A 20014-nucleotide genomic window follows, 5' to 3' on the forward strand; every position below is an offset into this window, starting at 1 on the left:
GGCCCCGCCACTCCTCCGAATGCACCGGTTGCCTGTACCGACGCTAGCAAAACCCGGCACGCACTCTTCGGAGATCCCCACAAAGAGACTCGCGTCTCTCGGATGAGCCATGCGAAAAGCCGATTAAGTTATTCACGTTAGGGAGATATGTGTGTTTTGTGCCTATAAGTCGCACAACTACACATAAATGAAAACAGCCATGTAACGATTTGTGAAAGTTTTAATATACAAAGACACAGTCAAGAAATATTTTCCTGACTAAAGGTCAGTTGAAAAGATAAGACATAACATATATAAAACATACACAATATGTAACAATTTCTGTACACAACTTATGACTACAATTATTAGCATAAAACAACGTGACTCCATGACGCAATACTTTATTTACTTGCCAAAGCATGCCTTATGCCACTGGTTTCATTTATTTCCCGGCGGTGGAATAAATGATTATAGAGTAATAAATTATCAGGCGCAGAAATACACAGTCATATTAACAAATATATAAGACACAACGATATCTCAACAGTGGGAAAGGGCACGAGAGGAAGTAGTAAGAGCGTGGATTGCGTTCTTGAGCAGCTAATGCAGCATATGACAAATAAATATTAATAAGGAAAAAGCACAGCATAGACTGGGAAGCTTTAGAAATAGCGCAACGAAGCGTCTTTGCGTACCCAAAAGGCCTCACCCTACTTGCTCTATCATGCACCCCGTTTTCCTTCCTGGAAATAACTTTTTGCTTTGTTTTCTTAGCCAAATGGTTAGCTTTAACTTGTGAGTTGGTAACTTTCTCCTTCCTATTAAAGACATCATTTCGTTGTCTGATGGGATGGTTTCACCTTGAGGGAAAATGTGTTCATTCGGGCACTTGTTCTAGCAATGAAGTCGTCGGCAATTTTATTTAAATTGATTTTGCGGGAGAGTTCTTTGTGAGTGTGCGAAATGGCCAGATGGTTCAAACGGGCTTGTCCAGTCGTCGACCGCAGGTACGTTTTCAGTCACCGAAGACAAGAAAAGGACCTCTCGGATGTGCTTGACGAGACCGGTATGGTCAATGCAATTTTTGTTAGCTTGGCCATTTCCGGCAAAAGGTTTCGCAGGTGTTCGCCCTTCTCCCCCGAAAACATCTGCACGACGCCCTCGAATGTGTGCAATGGTGCCGACTTTTGTTGGCTTACGATGTCAATGAGCATGTCTCTGTGCAAAATCAGCCGTCCTCGTTCAAGGTCGTCACCGTATAACTTTGTTATGTATGCTTCGTATTGCTTTCCTGTGGCAAACTGCTCAATGTGTTACATATGCTGCCACATCTCAGGTGGATATCTGTCGCTTAACGAGGACAGTACAGTGTCAAGTACTTCGTAGTACCTCTGGCGGTACATGTCCTCCGCTGATGTGAACACGTGAGCTGAGGAACCTTCTTGATAGCGGTGTGGAGTTTTCTTTCGCCTAGCAGCTGGAACACACGGGTCCTCAACTCCTACTTTTCCTGCCTCTGCCAACACCTCCTCCCAAACCAAGGGAAAACTTTGCCTCAGTTCATCGACGCTTGCAGTGACGGATTTCACCATTTTCTCCGCTTGGTCAAACCTGAGCGTTCTTTTTTGTAAGGCGGTATTCAGTGCTTCCATTCGTGAAAACACTTTTGTCAGAAGCGTCAACCTGAAAAACGATTCAAACTTGAACAACATCCTTAAAATCCGCTGGCTTTCACACCGGCCTCAGTTCGCTCTTCGGATGCTGTTTCAGAGAAAAACGTTATGAGACTGCTATAGTTTGAAAGGACTGATCGCAGTGATGAAGCCTTTAGCGTCCACCTTGTCGGGCAGAATTTTCGCAAGTTCACATCCTCTTCTACCTGAATCTCTTGAAAAGAAGCAACGCACTTTAGAGAGCAGGTCACGAAGTTTATCAGTTCAGTGACGGCGTAAAGAAAATCACGGCACATGTCTACTTTCTGGCCGACATCATGCAAAACCAAATTCAGGATGTGCGCTTGGCAGTGTACATATAGCGCGCGAGGTTCCTGTTCTTGCATGATAGCTTGTACTCCTCGGTGCTTTCCTCTCATGTTTGCCGCACCATCAAAGCACTGTCCGCGGCACTTTTCAATGGGCAGATTAAATCTACAAAGAATGTCTTTCAATATAGCAAAGAGGCTCGTCGCTGTGGTGTCCGTCGTGTTGAAAAACCCACAGAACAGCTCCTCTACTTCCAGGCTTTCTGTGACCACCCGAAAACAAACTGAAAGTTGTTCTTTGACAGAAATGTCTGCTGTCTCGTCCATAATGACAGCGTAGTGCTCTGCCGCACGAACTTCTTCTGTGAGTGAACGAAGGATGTCATGTGCCATGAGTTCCACCATCTCGTTTAAAATCTGGTGAGAAATTCATTTGTATTTTGTTCTTAAAAGCCACGATCGCAATGAAGGAATATCATTAGCCTGGAGTTCCAGCAGCTGCCTCAAATTACTCTCTGTGTCTTCGTGGCCACGTATTGCTAAGCCTGTGGTCGACAGGTACAGTAGTGACGACAGTGTTGCTAGGAGAGCCTGTCAGGCGTCGTCCATTTCTTTCGCCTTTCCCTTGGCGCAAGCATATGCCACATTCGCGCTGCCTTTTGCAGCTACGACGGCATTACATGCCTCCTTATGAAAATTATACCTCTCATGGAATTTAAATCTGTCAATTGCCTTTTTCCAGCTTGAGAAACCATTTTTCACAAATGCCAGGTAAGAATCCTTGTCTTGGGGAAGTGTTAGGGAGCGGCAGTTTCATCTCTGATGCTGTGCAACAGGTCTCGCAAAACGCCTTGTCACTGTGGACATTGTAAGATAACCACTTGTAGGTACTTTTCCAGGTAGGCTGGAAGCGCCGCCCTTGTTTTTCTGTAGATGGTGCATCAGAAACCTCGCCGATGGATCGAATTTTGGAAGGACCGGCTTCTGCAGTGCACACAGAGCTTGGTGTGCTAGTGTCATCAGCGCGCGGTGGAGCTTCAGCGACTGAACTGGAAATGCTGGATGAGGGACGGCTCTCCTCGCAGTCTTCACCGTGGGCTTTCCGTTTCCTGATCAGATATTTTCCCATTGCTTTTGAACAGTCTGCAAAGGAAATGAATAACATTCTGAATAGACGCTCGCATAAACATACAAAGTTTGGTATAATATTCATATTCATTCAAAGTTGGTCAAGCGCGTAGGAACCCTGCTCAATTTTAAAAAAGCAAAAGAATCTTGACCATTTCTGGAAGCATGAAGAATTATCCCGCGGTAAAAAACCCCAATTTTCACACACAAAAAGTAGGATTTGCCAAGTATGAATGACGGCGCCGCCTGTGGCAATGAGGTGTAAAACATTTCGGCTACCCATAATATCATTTAGTGCGCGCTGCAATAAAGGTATGCGTCTTCTTGAAATTAGAAATACATTTCTTCAGAATATGGGCCGACCAGCATGCGAATAATTTTATACCCTCACGTGGCAACGAATATGGGACGATCAACCTACATTTGTCTACAAGCTATACGCGAATACACATGGCATACGTACTATCACGATGAAAAGAAATGCGAACAGCGGAGCGCGTGGCCGAAGCATAACAAGCCTGAAGGTATAGAGGGCGCGCCATCCACTTATCACCATAGACAGGCGCGCACGTCCGGTTTGATCGTGCTGTGCGATGACGCACCCCCTATACTGCAATATTTTTGTTTGCGCTGTCCAATTTGCGATGTCATCATTACTGCGCCGTCAGGAGGAGGAGGAGGAGGAGGAACAACTTTATTAAAAAACACCAGTCAACGTCGGGAGAGAAATCCTTCTCCACCGTCGCCCCTAGCCGTCGGCCGGAATACCTTGAGACACAGCAGCAGCAAGGGCTTGACCGATGATGTCCTGCTGGACGTTGGGGTCTGGGCTGTGGAGCAAAGCCTCCCAGGATTCTAGAGTGCGCGAGCTATCATGCTTAGACGGACATGTCCACACCATGTGAACCAGATTTGCTGCCTCATCACAGAATTTGCACTTTGAATCGAATACTCTTGGATACCACTTGCTGTAGAGTACGGGGTTTGGAAAAACCCCCGTCTGTAATTTCCTCCACATTACCTCATCTTTCTTACTGAGTGTTCTGTCCGCTGCCGGGTAAATTTGTCGATTTAGTCTGTAGTATACTGTGATTTCCTGGTATGCGCGCATATCCTCTCTTCTGTTTATAGTTTCGGTGACTTGGGAGGTTCCGGGGGTCGACCGGTAAGTGAGACCTCGGGCGACCTAATGAGCCTCCTCGTTCCCTCTAAGTCCCTGGTGAGCTGGTGCCCAAACGAGCAGAACAAGCGGTCTGGGTCCCCCGTCCCTATTTAATATACGGATGGCAGTCTCCGTCACCCTCCCCGATTCGTAATTTCTCTCGGCGTTTTTGGAGTCGCTGATGACCACCTTTGCCCCCCTTTGGCTGACGGCCAAGGCTATAGCCACTTCCTCAGCTTCAACCGTCTCGACGCCAATGACTTTGCAGCACGCCATTGGTGTTCGATCTTCTCTAACCGCCACGGCCGCATATGCCGCTTTGCTGTCATATTCTGCAGCGTCCGTATATAGGACGTCCTGTCGACCAGTATACCTAGTTTGTAATGCCTCTGCCCTGTCTTTACGTCTGCCGTCGTGAAAGGCAGGGTTCATGTTTCTGGGTAGCGGAGGTATTTTTATCTTGTCCCTGATCTGTCTGGGGATGTCTCTTGAGCGCACTTGCTCATGTTTGGGCTCGTAGCCCAATTTCTCTAAAATTTTCCTCCCCGTTTTAGATCCAAGTAGCCTTTAAAGCTGCGCGGTAAGGGCAGCCTCAATCAGTTCCTCGAGAGTGTTCGATACCCCTAGCCTCATTTCTCTTTTCTCTTTTTGAAATAAAAGAGAAGCAGAACACAAACAAAAATATCACAGTATAATCATCGGTCGCGAATAACCAGACACTTGTGATCTCTGCAGCTACATTATTATTGCCATCAACCAAAAATATAAAGCAGATAAGACGTTTCATGTAAAAAGAAGATGCAGGCGCTACATTTGTGAACTACATCCACACGTCATGTTATTTTAATTCTTTGAGCGCACTGCCGCATGATGGTGGCATAAGATAACACGCTCTATATCCTGTTCCTAGTCCCTCAAAGTGCCACCGGGCCATGATTGCCCCGTTAGATCTCTCACAGGCGTGCAGACGGTGCAGTTACGTTGTTTACAGGCGCCGTGACACCGCGGTACATTAAACCGCAGTCGGCGCGTTTCTTTTGCCGAGAGCCGCGAAAACGAATTGTTTCGATGAGCGATGCGCCAAGCGAATATGCAGCTTGCTTTTTCTTACGCCTGAGTGTCTACCCACTTTCGTTGCTGGCGCTCGCCATGCGCGTTTTAACTTTCGTCATGACAATGTGTGCTGGCTTCACTGCGAAGGAGCTCGGGCTCATAATTTGACACAGGAATGACTTTTCGGGCGCGGGAGCGGCATGAGGACGCTGAACAAAGTGTCACACGTTAAAGAACTACCACAAAGGTGCAGATCACGGCTGTTGTGAAAAAAGAAAAGTTGTGTGGCTGTTAGCATGTTTGTGAATACGTTGTGCAGCATGACCATACATTTTGGAATACATTATTCAAATTACATACAAAGCCATTTTGTCAATCAATTGCCACTTGAGCAAACTGTTGCTATTGTTAAAGGCTATTCTCTCAATTTCTTAAACTGGAATAATAGATCTGCCACTGGGAACCAATTTTGCGAGAACGAATAATCCTCAAAGGCCGATTCTCTACGCAATCAAGCATTCCGCGCCTACACGATCCTTACATAAACACAGTAGTTGTCTTACACAGTAATTGCCTTACACAATCAAAACCACGCACGTTCACTTTTCACTTGTTCCTGAAGGTTCCCTCACTGCCTCCTCGGCTCGTATTAGCGCCTGATAAGTTTTGCCAACTGAATACCTCGTACATGCCTTTTGTAGGAGCACTCTCTCTGTAAGACTGCCGTCCTGGTACAGAACGGCGCAGAACTATGGGATAGCTCCCACTTTTTCCTTTTATTAAAATTTACCGCCACGCAATGTTCATAAAGAGGCACCCCTCCATTAGAACGATATCGAACAATTTTCCGAATCAGTCAGCGCCGACCACTTTTGGTCACTCTGGGTGGCTTAAGCGCGGGCACTTGCGCTCCTGCTGACGTGGTAGCCGACTTTGACGCCGCCAGATGCCCAAGGCAGCCATAAAGAACCATGTACGATCGCGCGCGTATAGTATTATAGTTAACGCAAGTCAAAGTATCATGACGATGCACTTCACATTGCTTTCGTGCTGACGGCGCTTACTGCGACAGTGAACCTCTACTAAAGACGTCGAGTATTCGAAGGGGTATGCGTTAATAATGGAAGACTTCACTCACCTGTTCGGACCGATCAGGTCGCAGACGTCAGTTCTCAACTTGTCTGCATGGGCAGGCACTCGCTTAATTTCACAAGTGAGACGAGTGAGGCACATCCAAAGGGCCTGGACACGATGATACTACCTCGTTGAAAAACCAGCGAGCTTATTAAAGTCCTCTACATCTCCAAAGTTGTGCGCTTGAAAACCACAACGGACACAATGGCGCTTCGCTTGGTTCTCCTATCTCGGATTCTCCACCTGCTGAAACGCGAAGGTGCCTCCTGCTAATGCTCACAAGACATCACTATAGACGGCGCAGTGGCAGCGCGCTAAGCTTAGGGTTCTTGCAAGGCTCAGAAGAGAAGGCAGCGGCGCATGCGCAGAGTACAAGTCTTGAACGTGCGGTCACTTTATCGATAAAGCGTGCGCTTTGAAAAAAAAAAAAAAGGGGGGGGGGGGGGCGGGACAAGCGCGGCGCGTATCTGCTAGTTTGTATAGTGACTGCGGTAGGGTGGCTAGAAGGGGAGGTGTGAATACCGGCGGCGCAAGCGTGACCCCTCAGCGCACCGATGCCGCAGGGCGGCGCTGTTGACCGAGGCGCGGGAAGGCACGCAACCGAAATGAGCGCATCGCCAGCCTCGGGTATCGCGCGTTGTCTGCGAGCGTCATGGAATATACGTCTTTATCCATGAAATCAACGTTTTATCAGCCCACATCACTACTCCTGTGAGATTTTATGGGCCCAGTTCGCATTGCGTCGATAGATTCAAACGCGTTTTTTTTTTTTTTTTTTTTTTTTTTTTTGGTGTCCTCCAGATCAGAATCATAGGGGCTGGGGGCTCTGGAATAATTTCGACCACTTCGGGTTCTTTAACGCGCACTCACACCTTACGGCACACAGGTGCCTTGCACTTCGACTCCCTCAAAATGCGTGCCGTACGTACGACCTGTAAACTGCAGTCATTACCCGATTACTTCTCGACGTACAAACCACTTTGTGCCAGCGCTTGAAGACGTGTAGCATGTCCTTTCGACGCTCAAATAAGCAATTTACTATGATTTCAGACAGCAACAGATCTGGTCATAAAATAGTTTATTTAAGTGAGGAAAACAACTATGGGAAAATTTGATCTACAACACGCAATATTTCAGTGCTTTTAGTTTATTCTCAGTGCCCTGCTGAATGACACCTTTAAGCAAAAAATGAATCCTTGTTACGCAATAAAAACGTACAACTGATGCTGTCAGGGCAGCAGAATGCTCTAGGCAACCAATTTTTGGCACATCACCAATTGATCAACTGCAGAAACTTTCCCACAGCTTTGGCATGCAAACGAGTGAGTTTGTTTTCAATAAGGGCATTAATTGACCAGCTTGTAGAATGGTTCTGATAGACTGATAGATATAAAAGGCCCCCAAAGTCCCTTCTGTTTGTTCTTTAGATTCCACAACGGTTTCGTTGTGAAGCTGCCCAGCCAAGTAGATGCTACAGCTGGCAATTGTCCTTCTCCAATGAAGAACACTACCATTTTGGTTAACACAACAGGCGCAGCATTTCGTTCAATGCAAACTCTGCAGTCCAGTAACGAGCAATGTTTTGTTTAAACTTTTGCAGTGACCACAGTTCCAAAGGTCGCTTAAGCTCGATAATGAACAATTCTTCTGCGACTGGACTGGGCATTCCATCCCGCTGTATATTTACAGCCTCCACGTCTGCCGGTGGGCATGCATTCCCCCGTCTTGTCAATAGACAAGCGCCGCTTCTCTTGTAAGATAATAATAATAATAATACTTTATTCGTACTCAGAGAGTCGAATATGTAGTCCAGGCATACAGGGTCATAGTAGGCGGAACTGCCTATACCGGAGTGGTTTGCGTCCCGAACCTGGAACCCGAGGAGCGTGTGAGACATCTCTTCTTTTTCTTTCTTTCGTCAGAGTCCTGCTAATGTATTTTGGCAAGTTCGGAAGTACTGTGGGCACGGCATCTTCTGAGAGGGCAGGAATGTGACGTGGTATCAAGACTGCAGTTCCATTAATAAAGTCGCGAACGATAAACCTAAGGAAAAAAAAAAAAGGCGGTGGTGATCAGATTGAGCTAGCGTGAAAGGCCTCGTGAATAATACTAGGATGGCAATTGGCAATGCCACGACGACGCTGTGCAACACGCTATGTATCGCGAGAAACACCACAAACAAGGCGACGAGACCAAAACTGACGGCGAAGGCACGGAGGCGAGGCGAGACCGGCAGGCCGGCGCGGCTATGCTTCCCGCGCCGCGAGCTGTAGCGCCATATTTCCCCTGGTGGCATCGGTGCGCAAGGGGGTCACGCGCGCCTGCAGGAAAGCGCCGCCGGTATTCACACCTCCCCTTCTAGCCACCCTAACTGCGGCTGTCCGTGCGCCTGGGGAGTACTACATACGTTGGTCGCGCGCTTTATTTTGGCGGTAATCTGCGCGCGGTATCTTGAAAGCGATCCGCAGACGGCGAATACCTTTGTACGCGCTGTACATTTGCATTTTGCCTCCATCGAAATACGGCCGCCGCGGCCGGGATTCGATCCCCCGATCTCGTGTTCAGCAGCGCAACGCCTTAGCTGACTGAGCCACCGCGGCAGGTGAGAAGTGAACATCATCATCATCATCATCATCATCATCATCATCATCATCATCATCATCATCATCCTATATTTTATGTCCACTGCAGGACGAAGGCCTCTCCCTGCGATCTCCAATTGACCATTTGCAGAAGTCAGAGCGCCACCTAGCGCGAAAAACAGGAAGCTTGCGCCTCGCCGCTTGGTTGGAAAACATCCGGGCTCCAGCCTTTCTTCCGTACGGCGGCATCGGGTAGCGACGTTGTGTTAGCGCAGCTTCTGTCACGTTCTGTCGACGTTCTTTGGTGGTCGCTTGTGACATTAGTTAATTATGATTGAAGAGGACTCAATTCCCTTGCCGTTTTTGCAAACGGGATGGACAACCGACTTCTCGGAGTGCCGGATAACGAGCGACAATGCGTGGCGTTATCTGCACGCCAACACTTCGTCCGTTCGTCAGGCGCACCGCGGATGGGCTTTGAAAGAAGAAGGTTACGCTAAGAACTTAAAACTTAACGTAAACATCGCAGACCCTGCACTTGGCATCATACGAGCTACGTGCACGCCATCCATGAAGTCGGGACTCTAGCTACGTGGTTACCGCGTGGTTCACGAAAGCCATTGGCGACATTGCCGGAGCGCACTGTGAATGTGTGGCCGAGTGAGTACTTTCTGCCTGTCGCATTTCTCGAACTTTAGCTGTTGCATGAAACGGTCGGTGTGCTACATGTGCTAGCTTGCCAATGTGGTATTCGTCTCGTGCTGTTTCGTCAAACTGCTGCGTTATACAGGTGTCGCACGGCGCACTTTTGATCGCGATCAAGCCCGATCCGGGTGGAATTTTTTGGTCGTATTTGCCTCCTTTGCGCAAGCTGCGTGAGGGAGCCAATCGCACTCGAGAATTTCGATCCGGATCGGGCTTGATCGCGATCAAAAGTGGTCGTGTGACACCAGTATTAATCGTATCCCAAATTTCGCATGCGCTATAGTACGCGGCAGGCTATTCAGGGTGTTTTTGCGAGCGCTAAGGCCTCAAAGCATACGCCAACTTATTTTGTACGTTACATTAGCTTAAATATGGGCAGTGCGTGCGTCCGCAGGAGAGTGCACTCGCGCTTACTCGCGAATACCAATAATATCAAGGCAGATATTCGGGGGAGTTGGTTCTAAGTCACGGTGGAAGATAGCGCTACTTAACAGACAAGTACAGAAGAAATGACGAGCGCAGACTCACAAAATTTATTGGAAATGAATAATCAGATATACATATGTTACCCGCCGTGGTTGCTCAGTGGCTATGGTGTTGGGCTGCTTAGTACAAGGTCGTGGGATCGAATCCCTGCCACGGCGGCCGCATTTCGTTGGGGGCGAAATGCGAAAACACCCGTGTACTTAGATTTAGGTGCACGTGAAAGAATCCCAGGTGGTCCAAATTTACGGAGTCCCCCACTACGGCGTGCCTCATAATGAGATCGTGGTTTTGGCACGTAAAACCACACAATTTAAGTTAACGGATAATACATATGTTATCAGCAGATGCCCAAAAGAACATACACTGGCCGTACCTGTTTGCTCTGTTTTTCACATTGCACTCAATCGTACTCGCATTTGCTTAGATTGACTCAGTGACGAGCACTTAAAACTTGTTTCAGAAATGAGCGCGCATTGACGACTGCGAAAAAAACAACAACTTATTTTTAAAAATATTTTGCAGCCTCAGCGAGACATGTCAGCAACATGTCAGACATGTCAGACATGTCAACGCTGGCCTTCTGCTCAGCGTTGCCGATCTGGCAGATGACAAGGGAATGGAAGTCGCCTGCACGGACCTACCATGCAAGTGGATTGTTCCCGCAGAAGGTGTGACACAGATGTACCACTTACATATGACACCTCCTTAAAGGCACTCCTTTATGGTAGCATTTTGGCATCTCAAACATGCAGTTTTTAAGCTGTGCTCCGTATTCACATGTACAGGATATTTACAAAAAACAGTTCATATGTGTGAGTTGTGTTTAAGCAAAGTCAAGAACAATACATACTTTCATTGCGTACAATATAACTTTATTCAAATGATCAGTGTACATACAGTTTTATAGGTTGGCCCCACCAAAACTAATTGTAATCCAGCCCTGACAGCTGTCACGGGAAGTAAGCATGGAAAGTGTGCTCTAAATGTTCGAAACAAGCACATCAAGGCATGGTGGTGAATATAGTGCCGACAGAAACTGTTACTACACTCACACATGGAGCAGAACGCAAGTTGTGTAGCCATCCATTTTGTTCGGCCTTCTCTGTATGCAGAATCACCAGGCACACAATAGCACTTTATAACAGTACAGTCATGCTGCAATATTTCAGTTCCTATTCCTGGCTTTTCACAAGGTTAAAATGTCACTGCTGAATGCCATACATGACCTTTTTTCTTTCAGTTTATGCTGTGCAAGCCACAGCATACATCTAACCTCCCCTTGCATGCATTTTTTGGAGATGATAAGTGACCTTATTGGAATTGGCATTGTTTCCCATAATGGATGTCTCACTGGTGATGACACATTTCATGATTAGGATTGTGGAGGTAATACGATCGTCGCTCAGTAAGATTGAAGGTGTAACAGCCGCTACTTCCTGCCCAGAGAAGGCAGAGGAAAGTAGTTGAAAAGTGAGGTAAAGCATCCTAAGAATGCCAACTGCAGCAATATACTGACTGCTCTGCTAGGTTCAGCTTATCTGCAACAGAATGTCACGTGGGCCTTCTTATTTTCTGTGTAATAGGCTAGAAAAAGTTCAATTATGTGGCACAATTAAGCCATGATTTTTTACTGTATTGCAGCCAAGAAGCCCGCTCCAAGGCTGCCTTTGGTGGAAATCTCCTTCCGGAAATATAGAGTGAACAAGCCACTGCGTCAAAAAAAAAAAAAAAAGCGGCCATACAACCCATGCAGCCACCTGTCGCCCCCTACCGAAAATCAAGTGGAGCATTTCAGGGAGAGCCTCACGGAATGCTACCCCAGCCTCGACGCACTCCAACAAGCGACCGACGTCGTCCAGCACTATGCAAGAAGCAGCGGTCTCCGATGCTCCCCCGAGAAGTCGGAACTATTACTCGTTCGACAGAAATTCCGTAGAAAACTCAATGAAATACCCCACATTACACTTACCCTCGACGGGAAAGAAATACCCACAGTAAATCGCGTCCGCATCCTCGGCCTCCATATACAACAGGACGGCGGAGGCGCATACACCATCCAACGTCTCAAGCACACAACTTTCCAAGTCATGCGAATGGTCAGCCGCATCGCCACCAAACAACACGGCCTGAAAGAAGACGACGTGACCCAGCTCGTCCAGGCCCTGATAATCAGCCGCATCGCCTACGCTGCCTCGTACCTTCCCCTCACTCCCAAAGAGAAAGATCAGCTAGACATACTTCTGCGGAAAGCATACAAGCAAGCGCTCGGCCTACCACCGGGAACAGCCACACTCAAGCTCGAAGCCCTAGGAGTCCATAACACAGTAAGAGAAATCATAGACGCCCACCTCACAAGCCAACGAGAACGCCTAGCTCTCACACCAACAGGCAAGAAGCTCCTAGCGCGCCTAGGCTACCCAACACAGGGCCGAGGCCACGAAAAATCAATCTATCTGGCCCCCAACATCCGGGAGCATATCAAGGTCGCCGCCATCCCCAGAAGCATGCACCCGGAACATCATGCCGGTCGTCGCAAAGCTCGCGCAAAGACTCTTCAAACAAGATACGGTAACCTCCCCAACATACTATACACAGATGCCGCGCAGTACCCCCGAAAAGCAGCCATGGCAGTCAGTGTTGTCGACCATAACCTTCAAGAGGTGGTCTCGATGACGGTCCGCACAGCCAACGCCCTCGAAGCGGAGGAGACAGCCATCGCCTTAGCCATCACATCTAGTCAAATCAAAGAACACGTTACAATTATTACCGACTCCCAATCAGCTTGCCGTAGCTATGCCAGAGGCAGAATACCTTCCATCGCCGCCCGACTCCTCAAACAAGCCTCTCAATTACCCGACGTTGAAATAGTATGGACTCCAGGACACGAGTCCCTCCGTGGAAATCAGCGTGCGCACGCTGTAGCCCGAGCTCATGCCACCCGGGCGCCACAGGAGAGGGATACGATCGCATCTATGGAGCCTGTACCTTTACAATACCACGCCATATTAGAACACCACAGATTGAACAGACGTCAATACCCACCCCCGCACAAGACCCTCTCACGCGAAGACGCAGTAGCATGGCGACAATTACAAACCAACACATACCCCCATTTAAGCAGATTACACGCAATACACCCTGCACTGTACTCGGACAAATGCCCCCTTTGCAACGACTACGCTTCCCTATATCACACCACATGGGCATGCCCCAAAATGCAGGTAGTCCCGCATATACCCAACCCCACAACCGAGCAGTGGGAGGCCGTGCTGACTAGCTCGGACCCTCGTGACCAGCAACAACTGGTGCGGCGGGCCCGGGAGACAGCAAGAACCGCAGGAGCCCTGGACTGAGGGCACCTCCCAACACAAGCAGGAAGACGCCTGCTTGTTTTTGTTTTTTTCTTAATAAATGTTTTTCCTCCTCCTCCTCCTCCAAGCGCTACGGTACATGGGGCAACAACCAGCACAACATGCACCTGAGCCGTCTGCGCAATTAATTGAAGACGAAGACCTGTGGAGCGACAGAGTGCAAGAGATTATCAGCGCACACATGTCATCTTTGAAGCCCATAGAGAAGGGCGACCGGGACAAAATACGTGCAACTACAACAGGGCAAGCAGACAACAAAAACTGGCATGCTGCCAGAGTTGGCCGACTTACAGCCTCCCTCTTTAAGCGGGTGTGCCATTGCATCAAGCCAGAAAGTTTGCTGAAGACCCTGCTCTATCCAAGTGATAGGGGAGTGTCTGCCGAAGCAATGGTGTACGGAAGAGTACACGAAAAGGATGCCGTTGAGGCATATGCACTCCTCCTAAGGAGTCTGGACAGGCAGGTCACAGTGCAGGAAACAGGCCTGCATATACACAGTGACCATCCGCTGCTGGCTGCATCACCAGACCGAATTGTGAGCACGGATGGAGAGGAGGGCATTCTGGAAGTGAAGTGCCCGTTTTCCAAACGGGGACAAACTATGGATGAAGCCTGCGAAGACAGTAAATTTTGCTGTAGGCTAGAAGATGGTGAGGCTGTCTTGAAAACAGACCATGAATATTATTTCCAAATTCAAGGGCAGATGGCCATCACAGGTCACAATTGGTGTGACTTTGTTGTCTGGTTTGGGCCAAACAAGGTCCACCTTCAGCGCATACCCTACAACAGTGTTTTCTGGGATACTGAAATGCTCCCCAGCCGACTTCACTTCATGAGGTATGCTCTGATACCAGAGATTCTCACAAGGCGCGTGAAGCGGCTGAACAGGCTTTACATAAAGGGGCAATATGTCTCTTACAGAAAGCTGCTGAACGGTTTTTTTTTGCGTGCGAACACCACGATGGCCTGGTGATGACAATTAGAAGAATAGCAAGCAAAGTCAACTGATGGGTAAACTGTGTTTTGACAATGTTAATCATCATCATCATCATCAGCCTATATTTTATGTCCACTGCAGGACGAAGGCCTCTCCCTGCGATCTCCATTTACCCCTGTCTTGCGCTAGCGTATTCCAACTTGCGCCTGCAATTTTCCTAAGTTCATCATCCCATCTGGATTTCTGCCGACCTCGACTGCGCTTCCCTTCTCTTGGTATCCATTCTGTAAGCCTAATGGTCCACCGGTTATCCATCCTACGCATTACATGGCCTGCCCAGCTCCATTTCTTCCGCTTAATGTCAACTAGAATATCGGCTATCCCCGTTTGTTCTCTGATCCACACCGCTCTCTTCCTGTCTCTTAACGTTAGTCCTAAGATTTTTCGTTCCATCGCTCTTTGTGCGGTCCTTAACTTGTTCTCGAGCTTCTTTGTTAACCTCGAAGTTTCTGCCCCATATGTTAGCACCGGTAGAATGCAATGATTGTACACTTTTCTTTTCAACGACAGTGGTAAGCTCCCAGTCAGGATTTGGTAATGCCTGCCGTATGCACTCCAACCCAATTTTATTCTTCTGTAAATTTCTTTCTCGTGATCAGGGTCCCCTGTGAGTAATTGACCTAGATAAACGTACTCCTTTACAGACTCTAGAGGCTGACTGGCGATCCTGAATTCTTGCTCCCTTGCCAGGCTATTGAACATTATCTTTGTCTTCTGCATATTCATATTCAACCAAATTCTTACACTTTCTCGATTAAGGTCCTCAATCATTTGTTGTAATTCGTCTCCATTGTTGCTGAATAGGACAATGTCATCTGCAAACCGAAGGTTGCTGAGATATTCGCCGTTGATCCTCACTCCTAAGCCTTCCCAGTCTAAGAGCTTGAATACTTCTTCTAAGCATGCAGTGAATAGCATTGGAGAGATTGTGTCTCCTTGCCTGGACCCCTTTCTTGATAGGTAACTTTCTACTTTTCTTGTGGAGAACCAAGGTAGCTGTGGAATTCTTGTAGATGTTTGCTAAGATATTCACGCATGCCTCCTGTACTCCTTGATTACGCAATGCCTCTATGACTGCTGGTATCTCTACTGAATCAAATGCCTTTTCATAATCTATGAAAGCCATGTAGAGAGGTTGATTGTACTCAGCAGATTTCTCGATTACCTGATTTATTACATGCATATGATCCATCGTAGAATATCCCTTCCTGAAGCCAGCCTGTTCTCTTGGTTGACTGAAGTCAAGTGTTGCCCTGATTCTATTGGAAATTATCTTGGTGAATATTTTATACAATACTGAAAGCAAGCTAATGGGTCTATAATTCTTCAGTTCTTTAACGTCTCCCTTCTTATGGATTAGTATAATGTTGGCGTTCTTCCAGCTCTCTGGTACACATGAAGTTGTGAGGCATTGCGTATGAAGGGCCGCAAGCTTTTCAAGCATGATATCTCATCCATCTTTGATTAAATCTACTGTTATTCCATCTTCTCCAGCAGCTTTTCCCCTGGTCATGTCTTTCAAGGCCCTTCTAACTTCAGCGCTAGTTATAGAAGGAGCCTCTGTATCCGGTTCATCACTATTTTGAATTAAAGTAGCTTGGCTGTTTTGGGCATTGTACAGGTCAGTATAGAATTCTTCCGCTGCTTTTACTATGTCATCGAAGTTGCTGATGATATTACCATGCTTATCTTTCAGTGCATACATCTTGCCTTGTCCTATGCCAAGCTTTCTTCTTACTGATTTAATGCTGCGTCCATATTTTACGGCTTCCTCAATCTTTCCCACGTTATAATTTCGAATATCCCTTACTTTTTTCTTGTTGATTAGTTTTGACAGTTCAGCGAATTCTATCTGATCTCTTGAGTTGGACATTTTCATCTTCAGTCGTTTCTGCTAATAAACAGCTATATATTGTATTTTGTGTTGATGTCAATGAAACAACAAAGAAAAGAAGTGATTGTTGCCTGGTGGCTAGAGCAGTGGGCTCCTGTGCTCAACAGCAGAGGTTCCTTGTGGGCCACACATTTTATTAAAGCGAGGCGAGACGGGAACCTACCAACGTCCCACAATGTACCAAGGATGAAATAAGACCTTTCCGAGTGCTAGTGCAATCTAATGGCAGTACTATGCCAGCATAAAATGCAATTGACATTCGTGTTACACCTGTGATAGTGATGGAGAATGATGCCACAAAAGTGGATAAAACCATTTGCAGTGAAGAAAGATGCATAGGACAATTTACTTTACCCTGAAGAAACCCGGTTGGGGTATTACATAAGTGGGAATCATGATCAAAGAAGAGCACTTAGTCACTAATCTAAACAATAAGAACAATGCATAAAAAGAATAAGTGTCCCTTTAATCGACCTCTGCAACAAGCACTTGGAAGCTGTCACTCGTCTTTTATCAATGGTGGTTTGAAGTTGCAGAGGAAACAACAAACCCTAAACACTTGCTCAGCAATATCCATCATGCTCATAGGAAATGCTCTACTTAATATCTGGAATGTTTTAACGCGTCCTATCGCGCGTTCCACATGGACTCTCGCACATGCGATGCGACGCGTTCGCTCCACAGCTTCAGGTCTCATCTGGGGCTCGTGTTGCTCACGGAATGGTGGTCGGAAAACTGTGATTCCCGGTGGCAAATAAGGAAACGTAAACCCCTTGTCTACCATTATTGCGTCTCCGTCATCCATAAGATCCAAAAGCCCACTGCACTGTAGCATAGTCTTGTTAGACACAGAACCTCCCATAGACGAGACACATAAGCAATATAGCCATCAGGTGTACACCCCAAAAGCACCTTGTAAGTATTGTAGTACTTATAAGTTGAAAATGTTTGCCTCTGTGCACTAAGTGAAGAGGGCCGCTGTATGCGAACTTCTGTAGCATCTAGCACCAACCTAGTATTTTCGAAACCTCGAAAAGATCCTGGCAGGTACGGTGCCAACATCTCCCTTGTTGGAATTTGCACCCTCGCTTCCAGTTTAAGTTCAAGAAAATTAACCCAGGCGGCAAAAATGCGGCTGACATGGCTTGCGGACATTAAAAAGTTTCGAGCAACTTCTCCAGGCATGCCAGTTTTTAGCCGCACAAGTACCATGAAAAACTCTGCTTCAAGTTCCCGTTCCCTTGGTCTGCCAGGGACATTGCTATTAGCTTTCCTTTCTGCACCTCAGTACGACATTTTACTGGCTCGGGGCTCAGAGTACTCGAAGAGGCTTCGAAAGACCCCATAATTAGGCAGGCCAGTATAAAAGGCACACTTTTAGCCGAGAGTTTTATGACATTTAAAGTCAGGATTCTAGAATTCGCTTCATCAAGCTTCATTTCAACCCTAATATTCTTTCTTTCTAAAGAAGCAATGTTTTGGTGGAGCCATGCTCTTTCTCTCTGTGCATCACTGCTCGTTGAAGCACTTGGGTAGCTGGTGCTTGCCTGGGAACCTATGATAATGGCATAGAAAGAGATAATAAAACTACTTAAGTCATGTAAGCAACCAATAGACAAAAGCCAGCTTGGCTAGAAAATTTGCATAGGGTGACAACAGCCACATTACAATAACTTAATCAGTTGAGCAGCCCGATGAACTACGCTTACTAATCCAGAGGCTAAATCCATTGTTTACTTTGAACACAACACTTGACATGCAATTTTCTGATGGTATTATTAAATTTCTTGGCACAAGCTTTCAAGGCAGATATAAGCTACAGAGAAGGATGTAAAGCACCTAGAAAGTTGATCAAATCAATGCAGTGAATGTTAAAATTAGTAAATCTTCACAGCTGCAAAAGTTTTACTTTAAAGAAAGGCACGATGATAGTGAAGGTATAGCCTTATGATTAAATTACTGCAGTTGCTTACCAATCACTGATGTTTGCAATGTCACAGGAGCGGTGCCTTGCCCAGTAAGATTCATTTGCATGTCACCTGAGAAGAAATAGCACAGTTTAAGTCACTGATATCGTTGTACTGATAGTAAATTTTCGTATAAGATACTAAAAACTAAAAATGTCAGCACTGACTTGGAATTTGTATCATTACATACTTAAAACTTGACTGCTGCTCGTGTACCATGTATTGGATGCACGTTAAAGAACACCAGGCGGTCAAACTCGGTGTCCCATACTATGGCGTGCCTCATAATCATATCATGGTTTTGGCACGTAAAACCCCTGAATTTTTTTAACACGACTGCTCAACAAAGGACTTCTATTGGTTGCGACTGATTAGTTCGTTGTATACTAAACATAAAACAGCGCATCACCACATTGCACTTTCATGTTTCCTTGGTATTTCCCAATTTTCTCGTACATTCTGATAAGAAGTGCTTGCTGAATGGTGTAAGGGTAAATAACATTTAAAGCACCATTATATTTTCCTATCAGTTGCAAGTTTGAAGAAAAATATTACACTCAGCTCAACCATGAATAAAACAACCATCAAGACCAATCAGTTGTGAAGAAATTCACATGTGCATCGAACTGACAACCTTATTTTTAAAAGGCACCCCGTCAGCCTCGCCATATATGCTTTGGAATAAATTCCCTGATTTAGAACAGCCACGCTCAATACTTGCTATCTCTTACTTTTCCACAAATTAAAAAATACTTTGTTTTACCGATTTTCATAAGAGTAAGCACCCAATAAATACCATAGCAAGAATGATGTGCTACAGCCAGTGGCCTTATTCTCACCATTTCCTAGTGGTTCCTGTTCAGGCATATCCTCTGTGGGTGCAGCTGTGCTTCCAGAGGGGTCAATGGGCGGCTAAGCTTCTATAAATAAATATGGAAGTCTCAATCAAATTAAGGAACAGAAACTGCTGTATTCATGTACAGCTAACGATACCAGTGATCACTTTTTTTTGTTAACTATTTCTATCTGCTTGGAGTTACACACTTTGAGAACATACATGAACTTGCATCCAAGTTAACATTCAGTACCGTTAAGTTGGCCATGACAAGGTAAATATTGTGCATTAATGATACACAGCACTACAACGTTATCCCTCAAAATGTGACACCGTACATACAAAAGTATCATCTATACATGTCTACATACAGTGAATATAGACTTATCAGTGCACTCTAGCTTGCTGTTCCATAGAAACTTTCTATTTGTATGTATTAAGAATAGTCAATGAAGCATGCTTACCCTGAATGACTGCAGCAGGCTGTCCGTTCCCTGGTAGAGCCGTGGGGTCCTCTTGGCTACTTAGGGAGGCTACAGTAGCAGCCCCTACAGATGTCAAGCACATATATATCAATGCAGAGCTTATTATCTTCTAAGAGCATGTTGAAATAAAATTTGTTGTGTTACATGAATCAATAAATATGTCATAGAAAAAGCCGAGCAATAATGTGACTATTTCAGAGGGAAGGATAACGTAAATGCCTGGCTTGCGTACAAATCTGCGCGTGCACCTGA

The 20014-nt window shown here is 46.3% G+C and overlaps 1 long non-coding RNA gene across 1 annotated transcript; it reads right to left on the bottom strand.

Moving 5' to 3' along the window:
* Positions 1-17953: 17953 nt before the first annotated feature.
* On the bottom strand, positions 17954-19363 carry LOC125943027 (uncharacterized). Its single transcript, XR_007465499.1, has 3 exons — positions 19282-19363; positions 18449-18514; positions 17954-18030 (listed from the first exon to the last, which is right to left on the bottom strand). It is a non-coding gene; the product is annotated as an uncharacterized LOC125943027 (long non-coding RNA).
* Positions 19364-20014: the final 651 nt, after the last annotated feature.

The sequence above is a fragment of the Dermacentor silvarum genome, chromosome 2 (assembly GCF_013339745.2).
Source record: "Dermacentor silvarum isolate Dsil-2018 chromosome 2, BIME_Dsil_1.4, whole genome shotgun sequence".
Lineage (NCBI taxonomy): Eukaryota > Metazoa > Arthropoda > Arachnida > Ixodida > Ixodidae > Dermacentor > Dermacentor silvarum.